The sequence below is a fragment of the Ursus arctos genome, unplaced genomic scaffold, assembly GCF_023065955.2.
Source record: "Ursus arctos isolate Adak ecotype North America unplaced genomic scaffold, UrsArc2.0 scaffold_6, whole genome shotgun sequence".
Taxonomy (NCBI): Eukaryota; Metazoa; Chordata; class Mammalia; order Carnivora; family Ursidae; genus Ursus; species Ursus arctos.
In genome coordinates this window covers 21,195,563-21,221,477 of record NW_026623078.1, presented here as the reverse complement: position 1 = coordinate 21,221,477, position 25,915 = coordinate 21,195,563, and the positions used below count along the sequence as shown (strand labels likewise).

At 39.5% G+C, this 25,915-nt stretch overlaps 1 long non-coding RNA gene across 1 annotated transcript; it reads right to left on the bottom strand.

Annotated features, from left to right (window-relative positions):
* Window positions 1–19,329: 19,329 nt before the first annotated feature.
* On the bottom strand, window positions 19,330–25,827 carry LOC130542926 (uncharacterized). Its single transcript, XR_008957843.1, has 2 exons — window positions 20,780–25,827; window positions 19,330–19,647 (listed from the first exon to the last, which is right to left on the bottom strand). It is a non-coding gene; the product is annotated as an uncharacterized LOC130542926 (long non-coding RNA).
* Window positions 25,828–25,915: the final 88 nt, after the last annotated feature.

The window sequence follows — 25,915 nt, the reverse complement described above, 5'->3', positions numbered from 1 at the left end:
AACAACTGCTTTGTGGAAGAGAATGGGAGGAGAGGAGAAATGTATATGAATTGATTAGTGACTGATTAGGAAAAGGGTAGGTTTGATAAGATTTTGGGAGGGAGAGAGACATAGAAGATCAAGTGAATTTGATGGGAATCTAGGAAGGATAGCTTGAAATAAATGAATTTTTTGGAAGTAGCTAACGTGATCTTCTCCTACCTCAGATTAAAGCACAATTCATTTATTTGATTTGCTAGTCCCAAATCTCAATAAATTAAGCATACATTCCCAAGCCTTTATTTCCAGTTTTATTTTCTTCTGATACTCCACTGCAGTCAAATTACTCTCCTCGGGCTTCCCCCAAATTTGTCTCTAGCATTCCCTTGACTTCACGTCTATGCACAAGTTATTTATTGTAACGAATGCCACCAATCATTGCCTGATGAAATATGTTCACCTTTCAAAGCTCATCTAGAGTGTTCTCTTCTTCATGAAGTCTTCACTTCCCACCCAACCCCGACAACCCTCCTACAAGGAATCTCTTCTCTTTGACTCTCCATAGCACTTTGCATTTTGCTGATGGCCTCTATGCTCTGGTAGTGTGGAAAGGGGGCAGAGCAGTGAATCTGCAATACATGGCAGTACTTCGTAAACTTAAAAGCATTGTACAAACGTACAATGAATCAGTCTCTTCCTCAGAACTACGTTATAAGCTTCTTTATGGCAGAGACTATATTTCATTCAACTTTTTGTCCCCATTGCCTAGCACGGAGCTTAGCACATAGTTATGTAATAAATGCTTGATAAGTAGCATATAACAGTTCTTTTTTGTCTTTCCCTTGTGCTCATTCTTCAGGAGTGGCCTTGCTTCATAAGGAAATGCTTCTTGTCTTTATTAACCCATTATCCTCAAATTTTAGAAGAGCCTCTGTAGCCTCTGATCATGAAGGCTAAGAAACTCATCTTCCCTGCTGAGTTCGTGAGCGTAGGCATATAAAGTTGTCTATTTCCAGGCATTATACTTTTGATGGGAAGGTAATGAAGAATTTTCTTGGGTCTTTAGGCTTAAACCAGTGTATGGATTTGTGTTTGGCACGGGGGAGGGACTCAACGGTCTCAGGCCTTCTATGAGGCCCTTAGAGAACCGGGAGAGCTGCCCATCCTAGAGGCCCAGATACTGGTTCTCTGTGTGGCACATTCCAGATCCCTACACTTGCTCTGAGCATCTGCTGTGTGTTCTCACATACCTGGCTTTGCAGGGCCGTCAGAAGCCTTCCCCTGCCCTAAGCTGTCCCAGAAGGCAGGGAATTTCTTCCATGCCAGCATTTCAGATCATCTTGTCCCCCGTGACCTTTATGGACAGGTGGAGTCCAGCATAAAATGAAAATGCTGCCTCTCTCATTCTACTGGCTGTTTCTAGACCATATTGGACTATCGGTCAAACCAGATAAATTTTCATTTTGAAAACCTGAGTTCTCAGGGAGGAGCGGTGGAGACAAATCACCGTTCGACACAGAATTATATTGTTGGTTTTACTCATCAGAAAATTTTCTTCCTAGATGTGCATTCATTCGTACTTACGGAAACATGTTTGTCTCTGCAGGGACCATTCCTTCAGATCAGCACACATTTGCCATGGTCTTATTTTGTGCCAGACACCCTACAAGCTCCTGAGAGTAAAGAGTTGAATGAATTGAGGCCCTTGTCTTATAGAACTTAGATACCCTTCCTTTTTTTATTTTTTTAAGATTTTATTTATTTATTTGGGAGAGAGAGAGAGAGCACGAGTGGGGTCAGGGGCAGAGGGAGAAGAAGACTCCCCACTGAGCAGGAAGCCCAAAGCGGGGCTCGATCCCAGGACTCTGGGATCACGACCTGAGCTGAAGGCAGACGCTTAACTGACTGAGCCACCCAGACGCCCCTTAGATACACTTTCTAATATGTTCGGGAGCTCACAGTCAATGGGAGGAAGGATTGCAATTCACCATGACACGTAGGACCGTGAATGCAAAGTACAACAGTAGCTCAGAGGAAAGCACTGTCACCTTAGTCTAAGGGAATCAAGGAAAGCTTCACAAATGTGTGCGTGTTTGGAAGGATAACCAGGGGTTCACCAGGCAGGTGGTAGAGGTGAGGGCATTCCAGCCCAGGGAACACTCTGTACAACTGCCCAAGGGTGTAAAGGTGCATGGCAGGTTCAGAGCACTACAGTATGTAATGTGTGAGAGCCTCAGGGGATGTGCAAGCGGAGTAGGTGGGAGACCAGGTAATATATTAGAGCTTCTGTGTAAAGAGAAATATTAACTAAATCTCTGCTGAGATGCCATTTCCCTGGCAGATTAGCAATCATCCCCAAATTCTACTCACTCTTTTGATGAGGTTGTGAGGAAATGGGTGCGTTTTCCGCTGCTGGTGGGACTGCACAGCCCCCAAGGAAGGCAATTCTGAAATAGCTATCAAAAGTACAAAACTGCAAACACACATGGCTTTTGACCCAGTAATCCTCCTTCTCATAATTTTCTAATAATATCACACACACACACACACACACACACACACACTTGCAGAACGATATTTTTTTTTTTTTAAAGATTTTATTTATTTATTTGACAGAGAGACAGCCAGCGGGAGAGGGAACACAAGCAGGGGGAGTGGGAGAGGAAGAAGCAGGCTCCCAGCGGAGGAGCCCGATGTGGGACTCGATCCCGGAACGCCGGGATCACGCCCTGAGCCCAAGGCAGACACTTAACGACTGCGCCACCCAGGCGCCCCTGCAGAACGATATTTATATATTTATATATAGGTTAGTCATTGTGGCATCATTTGCAATGCTTTTGTGATTCATCCATGTTATTGCACAGATTGACTTTCCATTCCTTCATTCCGAGTTGTATTTCATTATATATGTATATGTCTATCCATTTACCAATTAGTGAGCACGTATTTTTTTTTCCAAATTTTGTTCATTACAAATAGACATTTGCCCACTAAACTTTGTGTCATTTTCATTTCTCTAGAATAAATAGGTAGGAATGGAATTGCTGGGTGATATGGCAAGTGCATGTTTAAGTTTCTAAGAAACCACCCAACGGTTTTCCTAAGACGGCAGTATCGTTTGGCGTTGCCCCCAGCAACGTATGAGAGTTCCACTTGCTCTGTGTCCGCACCTGTTTTGGTCAGCCTATCGAAGCTTAGACATTCTAATAGCCGTGGAGAGAGCTCTCTCATTGTGGTTTACTTGGCTGTTCCTTAGCAATGAATGATGTTGAGTATCTTTTCGTATCTTTACCATTCGCATTTCTTCCTTAGTGAGGTGTCCAAATCTTTTGCCTCTTTTTGCTAGATTGTTTCCTTATTATTGACTCATACGGGTTCTTTATACATTTGAGATGTTAGTCTTTTATCAGACATGTGTTTGGGAGGCACTTTCTCCCAGTCTGTGACTTTTCTTTTTCTATTCATTGTAGTATTTTTCAGAGACCGGAAGTTTTTAATTTTTACTAAGTCTAATTTACCGTTTTGTTTTTTATGGTTCACGCTTCTTGTGTCCTAATCTTTATCTAAACCAAGGTCATAAAGCTGTTCTATGTTTTTACTATAAAAGTTTTATAATTTTAGCTCTAATATTTGGGCCTATTATCCTTTTGGAGTTAAGTATTTGTACATGGTGTGTATATATCAATCTTCAATAAAAATTTTTAAAAAAGTTTCAGCTCTGCTGACCTTTATTTTGACGTGACTTTTAGTATTTACTCCACCTAGTGGTCACTTAAAAACACGCACACGTTGAATTTGTCCATTCATATAACATCTTTATTTTTGTATTTTTTATTTTCCTTTAAGTAATCTCTACACCCAACATGGGGCTTGAACTCATGATTCTGAAATCAAGAGCACACACTCTTCTGACTAAGCCAGAAAGATGCCTTCATATAACATTTTAAATATAAATACAAAAGCAGGTTTTTCCCCCCCAAAAAGGAAGAAAAGTATTTTGAAAACAAATGTTTGGAAATAATCCTTTAATTTTATTTTGAAATAGATATAAATATATCACCTGTAAAAAGTCTCTTATCTCTGCTTACTTGGAAAACTTGAGAACAGATTTTTCTAACTTCTTTTAAATACTCCCACTTTAAAATGCCCATGGGATTCAAAGACTTTTTTTTTTTTAATTTGAAGTACAGCATCTTCCAATTACTTGTCAAGAACAGTTAATTGACATTAGGAAAGATGGATTTTTTTACTAATGATTTCCAATAAAAACTTCTGAATAAGCAGGTCAAATTGAAAAATGAGTATTAGTCTACATATCTACATATCTTTGTGATATATTCTTTTTTAAATAACCGAGTATCAAAATAAGCTGAATTTACAACTCGACTGCATTGCTATTCCATAATCCAAGGGGCCCCTGGGTGGCTCAGTTGGTTAAGCGTCTGCCTTTGGTTCAGGTCATGAACCAAAAGTTCAGGGTCCCGGGGTGGAGCCCCGCATCGGCTGCCTGCTCAGTGAGTCTTCTTCTCCCTCTGCCCCTCCCCCTGCTTGTGCTCTCTCTCTCTCACTCTTTCTCTCAAGTGAATGAATAAAATCTTTTTAAAAAAGTGATAATCCAAGGTGTAAAAAACTGATCTCAGTTGCCAAAAACATCATTAATAGTAATAGCAAAAAGGATTTTTGTACCATTAACAAAACAAAATAAAATTGTTTTTAAAGTATTTACTTCCTATTTACGTCACACCATAAAATGCTCGTGTGTATTTTAGAATATACATAATTTATAAGTATATAAATATAAAATAATTAGTTGTATCTTTGAAAAATTACTCAATCTCTCTGGGTTCCTATATTCTCACCTGTAAAATGAATGGTTTTGATTACACAATCTGTTCCACTGGCTTTAAAATTCTTTGATTTTGTAATTCTATGCCTCGAGATCCTCTTTTTGACCTGTATGTCCACATTTTTTAAATGATACCCTCATCAGCCTTCTTTCACACGCTTAAAAACATGTAAGTCCTACATTTTCTTTGGGATTCAGGCAGCTCATTTTTCCCTGCCTGAGGTCAATCCCCAAGTTATACAAGTGCCCTAGAGATTTAAAGAAGAAAAATTGTTTTTCTTTGGGGAATAATGGAGGCAGGGAGATCAGCTCTATGGCCTCGCTGCGACTGAAGCATGAGAAAGGAGTTAACTTAAGGAGGTGTAAAACAAAAACAGACGTGGGGAATGACAGAGGAATTTGCTTTGAGGAAAGAAATGATAGACCTGGAGATAGGTTGCAGATATAAGGGACTTTGCAGGAGGAAGAGTTAAAGATAATTTAGAAGATTCTAGCTTGGGAGATTAGAAGCAAGGTGATACTATGGGCAGGTTTACGAACATATTAAAATGATGCCGGTATGTGATAGGAGAACGTTGAGCTCTGTTGCAGAAGTTAAATTTGAGGTGAACTTGGCACATGCAATTATCTTTACTTTATTAGAAAATAAGTCACAGATTAGGGAAAAATGGGTTAATGTCCCTAATGAATAAAGATCAGCTACAAATCAATAGGAAAAAAAATACATGTCCAATAGAAAAATGGGCAAAGGCAGTTGCCAGGAATTCATCAAAGAAGACATTCAAATGACCAATAAGCGTGAAAAATGTTCGATCCTACAGTGTACGGAATGTGAAATTAGAATCATAATAGCCTGTTATATAGGTAATCAGGATAGGCTTTCGCCATAACCACGTTGCTTCTTTGGAGAAACTGTCCTTTTCCGTCATAGAAATGGACTTGAATGTGGTTAGAATATATTTTGAAGCTACGCCTTCTGAGCCCTGGCTTCTGGAAATGAGAACTGAGAGGCAGAGGGAGGCAGGGAGCCTGGCTGGAGCACAGCAGGCTGATGTGACAAAACAGGTGGTCCGGGAATGTGCTGAGAAGAGCTGACAATCGGAGCAATTCCTGATGATGACATCAAGTGAAAAAGATCATCTTTGGCAAATTGAAATGATAGGTCTCATTTCCAAAGATGAATAAAAAGTGAAATATATCTTCTTAAACCAGCTAACCGGGTTCATTAACATAGTCATCCCAGGGGTGCCTGGGGGGCTCAGTTTTTAAGCGTCTGCTTTCGGCTCAGGTCATGATCCCAGAGTCATGGGATCGAGTCCCGTGTTGGGCTCTCTGCTCAGAGGGGAGCCTGCTTTTCCCTCTCCCTCTGCTTGCTGCTCCCCCTACTTGCCCTCTCTCTGTCAAATAAACAAATAAAATCTTTTTAAAAAATACATGTTTTAAAAAAACCGTAGTCATCCCGACATAGCTAGAGAAGTTGAGAAAGCACCAGATAAACGTTGAAAAGCACCAAAGGTAGGGGGCACCTGGGTGGCTCAGTCAGTTAAGCATCTGCCTTTGGCTCAGGTCATGATCCAGGATCCCAGGGTCATGGGATCGAGCCCCATGTTGGGCTCCCTGCTCAGCTGGGAGCCTGCTTCTCCTTCTCCCTCTGCCCCTCCCCCTGTTTGTACTCTCTGGCTCTATCTCTCTGTCAAATAAATACATAAGATCTTTAGAAAAAAAGAAAAGCACCAAAGGTGCAGGATCTCAGGTGTATCAGTATGGAGCATAAAGTTTGTCATGTACACTCCAATTTAAGAAATAGAATTATGTTTGAAAATCCACAGGCTGCTCTAGGGACTCAGAAGAGAATGATATTAAGGGGCGCCTGGCTGGCTCACTCAGTAGAGCATGCTACTCTCAATCTCCGGGTCATGAGTTCAAGCCCCTTGTTGGGAGTAGAGTTGATTCAAACAAAAAACAAAAGAGAGAATGACGTTAAGAAAATCAAGCAAACCAGCAGAGGGCGCCTGGGTGCTCAGTCGGTTAAGCATCTGCCTTCGGCTCAGGTCAGGGAGTCTGCTTCTCCCTCTCCCTCTGCTGCGCTCTCTCTCTCTCTCTCTCTGTCAAATAAATAAATAAAATCCTTAAAAGAAAAACCAGCAAAATTTCTCTAACTCCATCTGGAATCTACAGAAAAATTAAGGGACAAAACAATGACGAAGAAACTTCATTTTACCAGCTTCACAAAAAACATTTTATGATGTTTTAATCTTTCTAAGAGTAGTACAGTTGATTTTTAGTCTCCTGTAGGCACTCTACTTTTTTTTTTTTAAAAAATTCTATTTATTTATTTGACAGACAGAGAGAGAGAGCACAAGAAGGGGGAGCAGCAGAGGCAGAGGGAGAAGCAGACGCCCCGCTGAGCAGGGAGCCCAATGAGAGGCTCGATCCCAGGACCCTTGGCATGACCTGAGCCGAGGGCAGACGCCAAACCAAGTGAGCCACGCAGGTGCCTCTGTACGCCCTATACTGATGACTATTTGTATGTCTGTAGTGAGCACCTGCTATTCTAACTGAATAAAACAGAATCCTTGAAGTGCCTCCTCCTTTTATAGGCTGAAATTTCTTTCTTTTTTTTTTCTTTTTTTCTTTTTTTGAGAGAGAGAGAGTGAGCATAAGCAGGGGGAAGGGAGGAGAGACTGAGGGAGAGAGAGAATCTTAGGCAGGCTCCGTGCTCAGCACACAGCCTGGCTTAGGGCTGGATCTCACCACCCTGAGATCATGACCCTGAGATTGTGTTCTGAACTGAAATCAAGAGTCGGTAGCGTAATGGACTGAGCCACCCCGGCGCCCCTACAGGCTGAAATTTCTGAAGCCCTGTTACCATGGTTGCTATGTTGGATGGGATCTCAGGGTGTAAAGCTCTCATTTATGTATGCTTTGGAAAGAAGTTTTTCAACAATTCTAAGGAGAATCTGAACGTAAAGTTCAATGTAATTCCTTGGACCCTCTGTCTCCTTGGAGAGACAGTGGTCTTCATCAGAAGCCACTTCGTGTTAGGCTTCTTGGTGTTCCGGGAGAACATCAGTTTTCTGAATTGTCTGACAACGCGTATGACTCTGTATTTAAATGACAACACAGAAAATCTATAGTTCAGGTAATGGTCTACAGGAATACGAACTCATCCTTTGCTGCAATGCTGTCAATGTTTTAGCTGGGAGAAGTAGTGTTTGGGGAAGACACTATGGTGGTGTGCAGCCCAGACCTGCCTGCAGGACTGAGGCACCCATTTCCCCAGCCACCCTCACTCTTGGCTGCTCATGGCTCACAGAAGCCCTGCAGGAACTGCACTTGGCAGACGTCGTTTGGCCCAAGGTTACACCATCTCTCCAGCAAGAGCCTGCAGTTACTGGTTGGGGTGGCAGTACAGGTCGCCTTCCCTCATCTCTGAACGGTGATCCAGCTCCAAAGCTCACTCTGGGATTGACTGAGGCTTCTCTCTCCAGAAGCTGCACACGGTTCAACTTCTACCAGATTTACTTCCCTGGTCCCTTAGGGGTGCTGCCCCTGAGAGCAATCTCTCACAATGCCACCCCCCCGCCCTGCCGTCCTCCCAGCAAGCATATTGCCACCTCAGCTGCTCCTTTTGGAGAGCCCAAACTAAGACATACTCCAAATATTCGTTCAGATAGATATTGTCAGCTCAATCCCTGGGCCTCGTTAGATCATGAGAGAGGAGGCTTTCTTGGTAACTTCATATTGGCCACCCTAGAACTTAAATTAAGCTGAGCTTAATTTGCTTGGAGGGGTCTTACACCTGCCTTTGTGGAGTGAGGCTGTAGAGAACAGCCCTGTGAGACTGGTCATTATTTCTACTCGAAAGTTCTTGTCATTTCTATGGTTTCATGTCTAGGGAGTTTATCCTAAGGAAATAATCTGACTTGCACACAAAGATGCAAAAGATGCATAAAGATAATGATTAGAGCAGTTTAATAAGGGATTAGTGGAAACTATATAAATATTCACCGTATATACATTAGTTAAAATTTTAAGACACATGTAACAATATAAACAGTTTAACCTCATTTTTTTAAAGCCCTAAATGTGTTCCTAGATGAAGATACCCAAAATCTGATGTGACAAGTAGGACAATAGATACAGATACAGCAATTGCCTACATAGAGGTGAAAGTTGAAGCGACATCATTCTTGCAATTCCATAAAATTATATATATTTAACACATTTTTGTTTAATTCTGGGCAGAGTTTAATAAAATGTTTATAAACTCTAAACACCTTATTGAGTTGATATAATACAATTTAATTTTTAAACAAATTCTACTAATTTGTAAAAATTCTAATTGTAATAAAGGAGTTTTTTAAAAAGGTTTATTATTTATTTATTTATTTATTTTAGAGAGAGACTGCAAGTGGGGGGAGGAGCACCGGGGGTGGGGCAGGAAGAGAGGGAGGGAGAATAAGTAGACTCCCCACTGAGTGTGGAGCAGGACGTAGGACTCGATCCCATGACTCTGAGATCATGACCTGAGCTGAAATCAAGTCAGATGTTTAACCAACTGAGCCATCCAGGCACCACAGTAATAAAGGAGTTTTAATTAGTTGTGATAGGTTAATTCTAATAATCATAAAATGAATTTCCATCATTAGTAAATGATTTTTATGTCTATTTAGTTTGTGTCAACAAACATAGGTATGGTTATATTTATTGATAATCTCTCTATGTATTAGTTATTTTATTTATACTATGTGTCATTTATTCCCATCACACTATAGAAGTCAACGTTACTCCCACTTATTGAGAAGAAACTGATCTTCAATAAATTGAGCAGTTGAGTAACTACTTCATGGAAATTCATTCCAACTCAAACTGGACGCAGTCTTTCTCAAATTTTTTGCTCTTGCTAATTAGCCACAGTATATGTTCAATTTATATCTATTTTTAGTTGATTAACTCATAAAACATAGATAAATAGTTGATAGCTTAATATAAACCAAAGAAGTGTTAAATGAAAACAGTACTACAACATAAACTCGACTTTAAAATGTAAATATATACATATGGACATAGGAAAAATGTTTGAAATGATATACATTCTTGAATGGTGAAATTGTGAATGATTTTAGTGTACTGTTCCTTATTTTGGAAAATAAATAAAATGAGTATTTCTCAGTTTGTAACTACAAAAAATGGGATTTTTTTTTTACAAATATAAAGTTGCTTCTTATTTTTAAATAAAGCATATCAGTCTCCTCGATCGCTTTAAGGAAGTGCATTTTATATTGAGTGTTTATTTATTTAAAAAGGGAGGGGGGGTGGGGAAGAAGGGCAGAGGGAGAGAGAGCGTTTTAAGCGGGCTCCATGTCCAGCACAGGGTTCCACGTGGAGCTCCCCACAGGGCTCAATCTCACAACCCTGAGATCAAGACCTGAGCCAAAAGGTTAATAGACTGAGTCACCCAGGGCCTCCTATATTGAGCTTACTTTTAAATGAACCCTCATTCACTTTACATTTTGCCTTTCCCAGACTGGTAGAAAAAGCACATTGATTTCTTCTAAAGTTCCGCTAGGTGATGCTGCAGTGGAATGAATTGCTTTTTTTTTTTTTTTTAATCCACTAGTTCTCAAACTTTTGATCCTGTTTCATAGTTGAAGGTGTGACTCCCTTCCCCAATCGATCTCTTCATCTATTAAGTATATATAATATATATTATAAAGAGACCATGGTTTATATTATCATTTAGCATAAATCAATGAATTTTTATTATATTTATATTATAAATATATATTAATATAATGTAAATATATTAAATATCTTATATAATAAAAATTTATTGATTTATGCTAAATGATAATATAAACAATGACCTCTTACACACATTAAACAGACATATATCCAACTCTGATAATTGTGAGGTCCTTGGAGATAACTGGAAGTATCTGGACCATGTTTTGTGGAGCATAATTTACAATATAGTGCTTTAAGAAATTTGGATCAGTAATTTTCCAATGACCAGCAGTTCTCAACTTACAGATATTCAGCTACAGTAATCCAAAATTATGGCACACTGATGATTACATGAATATAATTATGTATAACATTTAGAGTAGTCTTTGCAAAAATCCTAATTTTTCTGGCCCAGAGGCCCTTTTTCAATGAGGCTCAGGAAATTTCCCCCTTTGCTGTATATTTGTTCCCCAGTGATCTCTCTGGCTCATGGTTTCAGACATCATACAATTATCTCATCCTAGTATGTACTCTTCAGCTTTGTTCCTGGTAATACTATCAATAATGCAAGTGAATTTTAATGCCATTATTTGTAATATTGTGCCATCAGATGGATTTGGCAACTAAAAAGTACGTCAGATTTTATTACTTGTGAATAAATGTATGTAGTGTCTATAAAAGGCTGATGGGCTGGTAGGCTGAATCATGACTTCCAACCATCCACATCCTAATCCCTGGAAACTGTGAATGTTATCTTATATGACAAAAGGGACTTTGCAGATGTGATTAAATTAAGGGTCTTAAGATGGGGAGACTATTCTGGATTTTCAAGGTGGGCTAGATTTAATTACAGCAGTCCTCATAGGGGAGACACAGGAGGAGCCAAGGTCAGAGAAGGCCATATGACAATGGAAGCAGAGACTGGAGTGATACACTTTGAAGAGGAAGGAAGGGGTCACAGCCGAAGAACACAAGCTAGAAGCTAAAAAACACAAGGGACTAAAGGCTCAGAGCCTTCAGAGTAAAGCAGCCCTGCAAACACCTCCACTTCAGCCCAGTAAATTTGATTTTAGACTTCTGGCCTCCAGAACTGCCTGACAATAAATTTGTGTTGTTTTAAGTTAGTGGCAGTTGGTCACAATGGCAATAGGAAACTGATACATTTACATATCTGACTCTTGTTTGGCTACCTACCCCTATTGATATAGCATTGCTGTATCAAAATCCTAACCTGCCTATTTTACTGTAACACACAAATTCTAATACATTGTAAAAGTACATGCTACTTCTGGTGCATTCATTAACTAGCTCAATATTTCTGGAAGAAGGTTTAGCAACATGTATCAAGATATTTTAATATGTTCATACTCTTTGGGGCACCTGGGTGGCTAATTTGGTTGAGTGCCCGGTTCTTGATTTTGGCTCAGGTCATGATCTCAGAGATCAAGCCACTTGAGTAAGGCTCTGCCCTCAGTGAGGAGTCTGCTTGAAATTCTCTCTCTCTCCCTCCACCCCTCCCCCAGCCTATGTGCTCTCTCTCTCTCTCTCACAAATAAACAATAAATAAATAAAATCAATCTTTAAAAAAAATGTTCATACTCTTTAAGCCAGTAAGTCTAGATATCTGAAGAAATAGCCATAAATACATAGAATGACCTAGGTACAAGAATGAGTATTACAAGGACATAATAAAGATTAGAGGAGCTATTAATAAAATAGAAAAATAAAAGAGAAAACAAACAAAATAAACTGTCCACTTTCAAGAATGAATAGAATAGTGTGGCAGAAGGTCAACAAGAAAATTAAAACTTGAGCATATTATAACTCAACTAGACCAAATAGATATCTATAAAACAATCCACCCAATAACAGCAAAATACATATTCTTCTCAAGACCCCATGGAAGATTCTCCTAAATAGACCACATTTTAGTCTATAAAAAATTAAGGGATTCAATCAATAATATCAATATATCAATAAATTAAGAAGATTGAAGTCAAAGTATCTTCTCTGACCACAATGAAAGTAGAAATCAATAACAAAAGGAAAACCAGAAAATTCACAAATCTGTAGAAATTAAACCACATACATAATCCTAAATAACCAACGTGTCAAAGAGAAAAGTCATAAAGGGAATTAGGAAACACTTTGGAATGAATGAAACTAAAATACAGCATATCAAAATCCATGGAATGCTTTGAAAGCAATGCTCAGAGGGAAATTTATAGCTGTAAATGTTTACATTTAAAAAAGATCTCACATCAATAACCTAACTTTCCACCGTAAGGAACTGTTGTTCTTTCTAAAACAAAAAAGCAGCAAACTAAACTCAAAGGTGGCAGAGGGAAAAAAATCATAAAGATTTGAGTGAAGAGGGGCCTCTGGGTGGCTCAGTCAGTTAAGCATTTGACCTCAGCCCAGATCATGATCTGAGTCCTGGGATCAAGCCCCTCAGTGGGCTCCCTGCTCGGTGGAGTGTCTGCTTCTCCCTCTGCCTCTGCCCCTCCACCCTGCTCGTGCATCCTCCCTCTGTCTCAAATAAATAAATAAAATCTTAAAAAAAAAAAGGTTAGAGTGAAAATAGGAAATAGAAAAACAATAGAGAGCGTCCATGAAAATGAAAGCTGGTTCTTTGGGGGCTCTTGGCTGGCTCAGTCAGAAGAGCATGTGCCTGTTGATCTTGGGGTCATGAGTTGGAGCCCCACATTGGGCATAGAGATCACTAAAAAAATTAAAAAAAAAAAGTTCATGCCTTGAAAAGGTGAACAAAATCGACAAAAGTTTAGCTAGACTGAGAAAAAAAGAGAGAAGACTCACATTACTAAAAGCAGGAATGAAAGGGAGTAATACTACAGACATTACAGAAATAAAAAGGATTGTAGGTGAAGACTGAGGACAATTGTATGCTAACATATTAGATAACCTAGATGAAACTGACACATTCCTAGAAAGACACAAACTATCAAAACTAAAGGAAAAAGAAATCGAAAAATATGAATAGACCTAAAGTAAGTAAAAAGACTGAATTAGTAGTCAAAAAATGTCTCATGGGGCACTTGGCTGGCTCAGTCACTAGAGCAAGTGGCTCTTGATCATGAGGTCATGAGTTCAAGCCCCACTTGAGAGATTACTAAAAAAAAAAAACCACATTTTTTCCCAGTGTCTCACAAAGAAAAGCTCAGAACCCCATCCAGAACACACATTCTTCTAAGTATACACGGCACATTCTCCAGGACAAATCATATGTTAGGCCATAAAACAAGTCTAAATAAATTTAAGAAATTTGAAATCATGTCAAACATCTTTTCTGGCCATAACGGTATGAAACTAGAAATCAATTACAAGAAGAAAATTGGAAAATTCACAAACATGTGGAGATTAAACAACACATGGGTCAAAGAAGAAATGAAAAGAGAAATCAAAAAACACCTTGAGACAAATGAAAAGGGAAATACAACATACCAAAACTAACAAGATTCAGCAAAAGCAGTTCTAAGAGAGTTCATAGCTATAAATGTCTGCTTCAAGAAACAAGAAGAATCTTTACACCTCAAGGAATCAGAAAAGAGAAACAAACTAAGCCCAAAGTTAGCAGTTTTTTCTCTCTTTTTTCTTGTTTTAGATTCCACAGATAAGTGATACTATGCAGAATTTGTCTTTCTCCGTGTGACTTAGCTCACTTGGCATAATGGGCATAATGCCCTCTAGGTCTATCCATGCAAATGGCAGGATTTCTTTCTTTTTTATGGTTGAATAATATTCCATTGTATATATATATATACATATAAAATTTATACATACAAAATTTCTGTGTAGCACAAACTCGAGCAAATTCTATTCTGAAGTACTATTTGAACTTGGTTGATTTGCATAGTTGAGCTCCAGAACTAACTCAAAGGGCAAGGCTAGGTAAACACATGCCAGAGTTGGTCTTTGGATATTTACAACACTGGATAGTGTACTAAAGGCCACCACTGAATAAACAGACAGCACATGCCTGATTGCCTCATTCCTTCCAAAATCCTTACATAGTCATTTATTCCTAATAAGACAATCTCATTCCCAAGTAAGACAATCTGTATAAATGATTTTCATATAACAGAAAAATTATGTATTAACATTTATCTATGAAATGAGACAAACTGGCATTATTTGTATTCTTTTTTTTTTTAAGATTTTATTTATTTGACAGAGAGAGAGAGTACAAGCAGGGGGAGTGGCAGGGAGAGGGAGAAGCAGGCTCCCGCTGAGCAGAGAGGCGGACTCAGGGCTGGATCCCAGGACCCTGGGATCAGGACCCAAGCCAAAAGCAGACGCTTAACTGACTGAGCCACCCAGGCGCCCTATTGCATTATTTGTATTCTTAATCTGATGTTAGGTAATAACAACAAAACAGGAAATGGGCTGCTTCATATAAAAGTCCTTTCTCAATCATCACTCTGGGGCTATCATTTGTTTGTTGGGGATGGGAGATCCCTTAGGGAAGGAGTGTTAATTACTCATATCATGAGCTATATAGATGTAGCGACTTATGTTCACTTCACTTTTCCACCATACAGAAGCTCTTCCATGCAAAGACTTTTACATTTTCTAATGGATATAATGTTAGCTGTATAAATGCTGTCATTTAAGGTATTAGAGGAGAGAGCAAAATTTAGGTGGATAGACTCAGAATTTTTTTAGAGCTTTAAAGTTTATACTTACAAAGAATCTAGTCCAGTTCTCTCCTTTTTTTAGATAAGGAAGAGAGACTGAATGAGTCTCTGTCACTTAAGTTTTGAAATAAGCTGTTTGGGTTTAGTGCGTCTAAAATAAAGTCTCATATGACCTTGCACAGTGCCTAGCACACAGACGTCACTTTACAAGTATTTGTAAGAGAAATTACTGCTGCTGGAAGATGTCAGAATGATTTCTCTCAAACCGACTGCCAATGTGTATTGACATAATATATGAAGTGCTTAGAATAATCTCTGACACATAGTTAGCACGTATGTATGTAATAGAAAATCCCATTCCTCAGTTCAACATTCAGTGAGTGTGAAGGTACATGGCAGTCATCTGTTCTGCATTCCAAGGATGCTGAATCGAGGCAAACATGATTTCTCAAGGAGGCGATGAGTCGAAGTTAGGATCTCAGTGTTAGTCACCCTTTTACGATCTCTATTACTTATCGTAGTTATAATTTGCACCTGAAATTGGTGTCTTTACTAAGAGCGAGCCATGTGGGTTAAGGTTATGAGTCAGTGTTCCCAAAAGATTTCACGATTCCTTCGACACATTGTGGTTTGCAAGTATTTTCTTGTAGGTTTCTTTCATAAAGTGAGTTAAGCGTAACTTCAACAGCCAAAACCTGCCCATTATGTATCTAAAGCCTTATAGAACAGGTCTCTGTGCCTAAATGAGTCGAATTCAGGCCACCAGATATTATGTGAGTAGATGTGAACATAGGCTATTATTATAATCACTTCCTTAACTGGAGTGTATTTTAATAGGACAGAATTAAAACTATCCGCTGAGGATGTGAATTTCTGCATTTAGGCTTAAGTGGAACTTAGAAAAGCTAAATTTAGGTTTTCAAAGGTGAGATTATTGAGCAAATCTCTTTTGAATAGTTCAGAGAGCGCCATGATATCTCCTTGATCAGTATGACAGCTCCTCAAGATGCAGGACCGATATCACACCCATTTTATAGTTACAAAGTCCGTATGTGGTGGAGACACAATAGACTATCTTCAGTTAGTGATTCTCAAACTTGCTTTATCCTAAGAATCCCCTGGATGTCTGTTACAATCCAGATTTCTTCTTCTCTGGAGGTTCCGATTAATAGGTCAGGATGGAGCGGCAAATCTCTGTCTTTAACAAAACCCCAGGTAAATTGTTTCAATGTTTGGTCCAGCTTGGGAAATACAATCTTGATTACTATTTTCAAGGAGAAAAGCTGCACCGAAACTCCTATGTGGGTCAGAAATCATCAGAGCTTGCAAAACTTAGTCCACACCTAAAACTCAGCAACAGAATGTAGAACTCCCGGAGCCACCCCCAACCACTAATATCTTAAAAGACTTAATTGATTCAAGCTGTGAGGACTTGATGTCCTACCTCTTAAATAAAAGACTGCAACAGGCATGGATACTGGTAAGCAGGAGGTAAACCCCGCTTTCATTCAAGACCAGGAAGTGAACAGAATCGAAGTGCAGGTAAGGCTCGTATACTATTTTATCAAAGTTAAGATGTCATTGATTTTGAACATTTTTTCATGTGTCTGTTAGCCAGGAGGGCACATATTGCATGGTGCACTGGGTGTTATACGCAACTAATGAATCATCGAGACTTACATCGAAAACCGGGGATGTACTGTATGGTGACTAACATAATATAATAAAAAATCATTATTATAAAAAAAAATAAAATAAAATAAAAAAATAAAAAAATAAAAAGTAAAAAAAAAAAAAAGATGTCATTGATTGTAAATGGCACCAGTATTTTAAGTAAAGAAAAGAAAAGTAAAGAAAGAAAAACATCATGATACAATGCTTTTTTGATCACCCAAATACTTTATTTTGTATTTATAGAAAGGGCTTTTTTAGACTTAGAAATTTTTATCGTGTCCAGCTCCAGAACCCCTATGAATACATAAAATTGGAAATATTGTATTTCACTGAGTCTAAACCACATTTTTTTCACATTTTTACATTGCTGAAACCCAGAGGTATGTACTGATCTGTAGTGCCATAGCAATGCATCATAATTTAATGCAGCTTTACCTTTATAATATGTATATATAAAATATTGTCTTACAATATATGGCACCTTCGATTCAGTGAAAGGCGGGATTCGCAATATATTTCGGCTAACGTCTTCCTAAACTCTTTCCACCCAACGACTCTTTAATTCAGAGTCGTCCAGTCCACGTCCATGCCCTGTGGCATCAAAATGCAGCATTTGTCAAAAGAATCCATGAAAGAACTAAATTTCATTGGTTCTGGACTCTAAGCCCGGTTTACAATTAAGTAGAACTACTTTATTTTGACATTGGAAATGTTGGTAATTATAGCTGACTCACCAATGCACCCATCTCTTTTGATCTATACTCTCAGTCTTTTGGTTGACAGGGGATAAAAGGTTACTCCAATTTGTTTTTTTTTTAATGATTTTTTATTATATTATGTTAGTCACCATACAGTACATCCCCGGTTTCCGATGTAAAGTTCGATGATTCATTAGTTGCGCATAACACCCAGTGCACCATGCAATACGTGCCCTCCTTACTACCCATCACCGGTACAATTTTTTTTTTTTTAAGTAGTCTCCACACCAACATGGGGCTTCACTTCATGACCCTGAGATCTAGAGTTGAATGCTTTACCAACTGAGCCAGCCAAGAGCCCCAAGATGACACCAATTGCAGCCTCTGTGGAAAACAGTTGGGCAGTTTCTCAAAAGGCTAAACAGAGACCTATATATGACTCAGAAAGTCCACCCCTCCCTATATATCCAGAGGACCTAAAAGCAGGGACTCAAACAGATACTTAAACACCAGTGTTCATAGTAACAATAGCCAAAAAATAGAAGCAAACCAAGTGCCCATGGGCAGAAGAATGGATAAAGAAAATGTTAAGTATACACACACAATGGAATATTCATCCGTAAAAAGTAATGCGATTGTGACATATGCTACAACATGAACGGATCTTGAAAACATTATGTTGGAAAACCTGGGTGGCTCAATTGGTTAACCATGCGCCTTCGGCAAAGGTCCTGATCCTGGGGTCCGCGTAGGGCTCTTTGCTCAGAGGGGAGCCTGCTTCTCCCTCTCCCTCTGCTCCCCTACTCGTGCTCTCTTTCTTGCGCGCATGCGTCCCCTCTCTCTCTCTATCTCAAATAAATAAAATCTTAAAAAAAGGAAAACATTATGTTAGGTAAAATTAACCGGACACAGAGGGATAAATATTATGTGATTCCACTTATATGAAATACTAGAATAGACAAGTTGATAGACACAGAAAGAAGAATAGAGGTTGCCAGGGGTGGGAGAGAGGGAAGTTATTGGTTAATGCGTACAGAGTTTTGGTTGAGGATAATGAAAATAGGTTTAGGTATAGATAGTGGTGACTAGCTTGTGAATGTATTTAATGCCCCTTTATTGTAAACATAATGAATGATTAAATTGATAAATATTTCCTTATAAATATTTTACCACAGAAAAAGTTTGCACCACTCTTTTCATCTCTGGATTTGCTTCCAGGTCACTGACCCTCCACCTGCCAGTCTTCATCCTGGCCCTTTTGATGTAGGCAAGCAATGTCTACTGTATCCCAACTGTGGCCAGACTGATAGCAATTGCAGGAGGCTATTCAGATACATTCCAACTTCAGAGATGTAAAACACAGAAAAATGCATACCTCAGCAACCAACCAAGGTTCAGGGACTTGGGATTGAGTCCGGTGTCACTGTTTAAGGTCAGAAAGGACAGTAGTAAGAATAGATACTAAAAAGATCAGCCATGTACTCCTGAGATCATTCATCTGGGGACATAGAAAGCAAAGTAGCAGAACAAAATTAGCTGATTAAGATTAGTAGTCAGCTAAATTAGAGCTCAATGCCGGAGCCACAAAACAAAGAATGTGTGTAAGTGTTTTGGCACATTAGGGTAAGGGTTAGGATTAGGGTTAGGGTCTGGACAAGGATCAGGGTTCAGTTAGGGTTAGGGATAGAGTTAGTAAGATATACATTATAAATCTATATGACAATAAACAGATATTGAACAGATAATAAAATAATAAATTTATTTATTATCATAACATAAATCAATAAATAGAAAATAAATTAATTAAACAGATAAAGACAATAAACAGAAGGATGCTCATCTCTTATCCAAAATTTTTATTTACTTATGCTCTGCTTTCACATATATTCTTTGATTTGAGTCCATGTGGCAAAAATGGTCCCCATTCAGCTGGAGGAAAGCTAAGGCTTGTAGCTCAGCATCTCTTTGTAGCACATGTCTGGTAAGAAGCAGAGTCAGATTCCAGCTCTTATGTGCCTCCAACGCCCAGGGCTTCTCAGCTTTACCACGGGAAATACTGTGTCATCTGTTATCATTGAATATGAGAACCATTGTGTGATTTAGCTCTCTGAGTCCAGATGAGCAAAAGAGATACACTTGAGTAAGCAGAGATATTCTAGAATCCATCCTTGGCTGTTGGATCTTCAATTTAATTAGAGTTAATTACCATGTCCCATTAAGAGAGATCTGAATGATGACAGTGTTCCTAATATGCCAACGACTCGCGTAGGCAGATTTGTAATGCCATGAAATGGCTTTAGTCATCTTGCTCAGTGCTTACGAGCTGAGTGGCATCACGTTTCATAACAATAACCTCTTGACGCCCAATTTTCTCCTTTCTAAATAAGGATAATATTACCCACATTGTGGCACTGTTGTGAAATTAGAAGTAATGTGTGTAATATATCTAGCACAGTATCTGGGGAAATGGTAGGTATTAGTAACACTTAATATTTACTCAATGGTTTTATCTTTACTCATAAAGAGACTACATTGACCCAGTCAATTCTGTATTCAAATAATCTGCTTTCCACAATTTAAATTCATATGAAAAATAATTGCACATTTGATGCAACATAGCATGGTGGTTAAGTCTTAATTACAAATAATCTTAACTAGACTAATCACCAGCTGTGTGATGTTAGGCAAGCTACTTAACTTCTCTGTTACTCAACTTCCTCAAAAATAACATGGGAATAATAGAGTCTACCTTGTAGGATTGTGGTGAAAATAAGTGAGTTAACATTTTTTAAATTTTAGTTCCAGTATAATTAACATAAAATGTTATATTAGTTTCAGGTGTATAATATAGTGATTCAACAATTCTAAATATTACTTTTGCATGCAGCTGTTCCAGTTTTCTGAACACCGCTTGTTGAAGAAACTGTCTTTCCCATTTCATACTCTTTCCCAAATGAGTTAACATTTGTAAAGAGCTTAGAATATTGCCTGACACATAGTAGGGGTATATGTCTTTGTTTAAATAAACGAACTTTCCTATAGGCTTTAGCACGTGTCATTTTCAAATAAATGATTGACAGCAATAAGTGAGGTAATATTCCTAACAAGGGGAACAATTTTTACTTTACTAATCCACATGGTTCTTAATGCCCTGCTACAGAAAGGTATGCATGATTCAGAAATGAAGAAATGAGTACCAGTTTACACATCTCCGTAAGTGTCCAGTTCACGGATGTGGGGATCCTTGATTGATGGAGAAGCTACGTCCTTTAGGGACATTGCCTCTTCTACAGAAGGCGTATACCATGAATCTCTCCCCCAAGTCCAGCCGAGAGGTACCTGCAGCCATTGACCAGAGTAACAAAGTAAGGGGAAAGGGAAATACCTAATCATTTGAGGGTTACCGGACATTATGAAGGTAATCCCCAGAGCCCCCAAATACCACCATGGTCTCCAGTCAGAATGGGGCTTATGGAGATCAGGAGATAGATGAAGTTTTCACCTGAGTCCATTTAACAGTGGATCTGTTGAGATAGGACACGGATCCTATGGTCATTTCCCTCCTTTGCAGAATATATAATGCAGTTAAAGCTATTTAGTATCTGGCAGAATCCTCATATCGTTTACAACCCGTGGAGTAAGTGCTATTATAATAAAAAAAGCAAATAGAGGCCCTGACACTGACCACCCTGCTCCCCTTGCCCCCACTGCCATTTTTCTACTATCCTCAGGACAGTCAGACAAAAGCAGTCCCACGTCTCTAAGTGCCTGCAGAGGCTGGGCTATTGAACTTACTCCTTTAGTTAGCAAAAGCCAAATGAATACTAAAAGATGACTGCGGGTTATTGCAAACTTAATCAGGTGGGGATGCCAATTTTAGCTAAGGTTCTGGACGTGGTATCTTAACTGGAGCAAACGTTTATTTGACATAAAGAACAGGCTCTCCTGTTTTATCAGTGAAGATAATCCGATCCAGTTTACCTTTACTCAGCAAGGGATTGCGATCTCCACTGTTGTGCAAGCTCCCCTCCTTTCTTATATAATGTAGTCCAGAGATCTTGATCTTAATGTGCAAGACTGGTTAGGCAGACGGGGCTCTGATCAGAAGCAGATGGCATACTCACAGTCGACAACGTAGGAAAGCTTAATGAAGGGACTGTTTACAACAGCGAGGGGATGGGAAACACAAAGTCATTACCACCCTTAGATTTTGTACCGGGTTGAATGGTGTGAGCCCCAAATTCATGTCCTTTCTGGAATCTCAGAACGTGAACTTAGGTGGAAATAGAGTCTTTGTAGATGCGATCAAGTTAAGATGAGATCCTGCTCGTTTAGGGTAGAATCTAACCCAGTATGACTGGTGTCCTTCTGAGAAGAAAGGATCGAGACCCAAACACAGAGCGGTCGGGGAGATGGCCATGTGACTCTGGAGGCAGACACCCAGTGACACAGCTACAAAGCAGGAATACCAAAGACTTTCACAAGGACCTGACACTAGAAAGAAGCAAGAAACAGATTGTCCTTCAGAGCCTCTCAAAAAGCAACCAGTCCTGCCTACACTTGGGTTTTGGACTTCTACCTCCAGAACTGTGAGAATAAATTTCTGTCATTTCATCCACCTGGTTGTGGTACTTTGTTACAGAAGCCCAGGCGAACTAATATGGACCTGAATGGACAAGGAGCAGGTAGTTCCGGAAAGTCAGAGCGAGTAGCTGTAGGGGAAAGAAAGAGCTGCCTCAAGGGCATGGTGGCCTTCGATAAAGGGGTGCAGCCAATTTGCTGCAACCCCATGGGAAGGGAGCTGGGGGAATAAGACCTTGACCTCAAACTCTCGCCATCTCTGCTCAGTGCCTCCAGCCAAGCAGAACAGGGAGCCAGAGGGCAAGGAGCATATTGGGGAAATCAATCAGTCAGCCACATGCCACACAAATGGGAGAGAGGACTGGAGGCTGAACATCTGAGGTGGAAATGGAAAGCATTCAGCACTGGGTATTAGGTGATACTGTGGAACTCTGGCTAAAAGTTTTGGTGTAAAAAATGATATTGTGGGAAAGAAAGAAAGAAAGAAAGAAAGAAAGAAAGAAAGAAAGAAAGAAAGAAAAAAAGAAAGAAAAAAAGAAAGAAAGAAATGAATTAAGAAAGAAAGAAAGAGAGAAAAGGAAGAAAAGAAAAAAAAAGAAAAGAAAGAAAGAAAAGAGAACATGCACATTAAAGTATTTAGGACCAAAATATGATATGGAACTATTCTTTAAAATATTTCAGCTTGAGGGCACCTGGGTGGCTCAGTTGGTTAAGTGTTGGCCGTTGGCTCTGGTCATGATCCCGGAGTCCTGGGCTCGAGCCCCACATTCAGCAGGGAGTCTGCTTCTTTCTCTCCCTCTGCTTCTCCCCCCACTCATGCTCTCTCTCAAATAAATAAATAAAATCTTTAAAAAATATTTCAGCTCATTAAAAGAGTGGGAAAGGCAGACAAAACAAGATGGCAAAATGGCACTGATTGCTGAAGCCGGATGTACATTAATCTCACTACTATTCTCTCAATCTGTGAAATTTTCCATGACAAATATTACATTGAAAAATTTAAAATAAGGTTTCCCAAGCAACGTAGGCAAAAATCTGTGCTTCAGTGGAAAACTATGCACCATGTGGACTCTAGATAACACCCTCTGGATTTTCAGATTCTGATTTTATCTGAGCTATGTTGATAAATTGTATTTATAAATTTATAAACTTTACATAACTGATAGCAGTGACAAGTAAGTCTTGTCTAAGAACATGTTAATTCTGTCCTACCTGATAGAGTTTCAGTTGGCCTCCCTCCCTCACTGTGAAAGAAGTTAGTCTTGCCCCTGTTTGCACATTCATTTCAACATCTTTTATTCCATGTAAATGTATGCTGTTTTGATGTCTCCTTTGAACCTGTTCTAACATCTCCCTGGCTCCCTACTCACAAGTTAGATAAAAGCTCTAATACACGTTCACTTTTATGTCTGCTGGCGTCATAGTTTTACCCTTTTGAGAAAGTCATCTCTTAGCCGTGTAGTATTTATGTCTTTCTTGTGAAGCTGAAAGTAAAATAAACTAATTGGTATACTTATGAATGATTCTGTGTTAATGAATAATTAATTGTAAAATAATTTCAGGGTAAATTGTAAGCTAGTTGTACAAATATTAACTAACACTTCCTCCATAATTTTCTCATACCATTAATTACAAAAACCCCCTTGGAATCTTTGTACCAGAGGCCTAGATGGATTTTCAGCTCACTGAATTGAGAAATGAGTAAAGCAAGTTTGAAAACACAGATACAGAGTCACATCCCCTGAAAATTTGTGTGAAGAAATGCAAAATTTTAATACAGATCCAAGATGCATTGTTGAAAGACACAAGCACGGTCTACATTATTTAACGACAAATGATCAAGCTTGGGGGCAGGAGTCTCACCTTTTATGTCCACACCACTTCTCCAATTTCTTTTCTTTCTCTTTCCCATAACCTTGCAATCTTTTCTTCAACAGAACGAACTGCAGACACTGGAATTTCTTCACATTTTGTTACAGATATCCACGGCGACCAAGTGCCACCTCTTGAATATTTAAGGGCCATTTTTCCTGGACATCTGGGCTCCATGTTGTTTCCATTTTCACCGAGTTTCATGGCAATCCGTCGGTCACTATTCTTTTGTGTTTGTCTTATAGGAGTTCCGCAAATGCAGAAATAACACATTTGGATGCCATACTCACACATGGCACCCTTCCAAAAAAGGATACTACAGCTATGACTACCGTCTCTTGCTGAACTTTCTGCCCATTTTCAAAAAAAGCGGATGTTAATTTCTAAGAACAAATAGGAACACGTGTTGAAAAAATTTTGGAGAAGAACGTGCTGTATATATGCTCTTAATTCACTTTTAAACGATTTCAACTACCAGAGAAGACTGGCTTCCCTTGTATTTCTGTTATTCAGAGCTCTGAGTAAAGCTTTGCATGGTCTTCCCCCTCCTCACCTCTTCTGGGTGTTCATTCAAACGTCACTGCAGGTGCTATACCCCGTAACACTGATCACCATCTCTCATGCCATATTTTGTCACTTATTTATCTCGTTTATTGCCTATTTCCCTCCAGAAGAGTGAAAAGTCCCCGAAGACAGGTGTTTCTGTCTGTTTTGTTCACAGGTGTAACCTCTGCACCTTGAACAAAGCCTGGAAACAGCAGCAACTCAGTAACTATTCTTTCAACGAATGAAATGCCAGTCTCTCTCACCGCTGTCTCTTAAAGGCAAAGATTCGGCTTTGTTTGTGCAATTCTAGCATTTACCTGCCACATGGTATATATTCGGTAAGAATTACTCTCATGGATTCCCCTGGGGGACTCAGGTCAGTTCTAGGATAGCTGCAATGGGTAGAGATCAAGAAAAGCCCATTTTAACAACCTTTCTGGTTGCCACATCATCTCCCTGATTCCTCATTACTGGGGATGACTTAGTGAGGACATACATCTTTATACTGCCCATTGAAGGGCTCGACATTGTGGTGCAGGGTAATGGAGGAAGGATATGGTGTTTACAACTTTTTTTTTGTACCTGCTAGACATTCATTTGTATATGTCACAAACAGGATAAAATGCCAAGAACCGAGAAGACTGCTTGGATTTGGTGGAAGGGACCGAGAGCATTGAGTTTTTAAGGTAGCATGATGGAATGTATACTTTAGAAACCACCGTGGTAATACTGTTTGGGGTGGGAAGTCAGCTTGGAGCATTAGTAAGAGGAAGGAGGAGGGCTCAGTCATGAGTCTGCCACAGTGCCATTAAATGGTTGTCCTAAGGCTCCTTCCAGCTCCAAGATGAGAAAGAAAGGAGGAAAAGAAGAAAGAAAGGAAGAGAGGAAGAAGGAAGGAAGGAAGGAAGGAAGGAAGGAAGGAAGGAAGGGAGGGAGAGAGGGAGGTGAGAGGGAAGGAAGGGAAGGAGAGAGGGAGGGAGGTGAGAAGGAAGGAAAAACAAGGAGAGAAGGCGGAAGAGAGAGGAAAGGGAGGCAGGGAAGGGAGAAAAAGACGGAAAAACTTTTCTAGCAGAGTGTGTGTGTGTGTGTGTGTGTGTGTGTGTGTAAAACGTCCCAACTAATCACTGTCAGTGTAGGCAAACTTTCTGACATCTTCCTTTTGGCGTCCCTCACCGAAGAATGGCTCGGGTTACTACCCAGAGTTTCCAGGAGTAGCACCTTGGGGACACCACGTGGTTGCAAGCGCCGGCCCACCCACTCGCGGGTGTGAGAGGCCCGTCGCGGCCGGCGGGGCGGGCGGGGGGGTGTGCGCTGGGCAGCCGCCACCGGAGGAG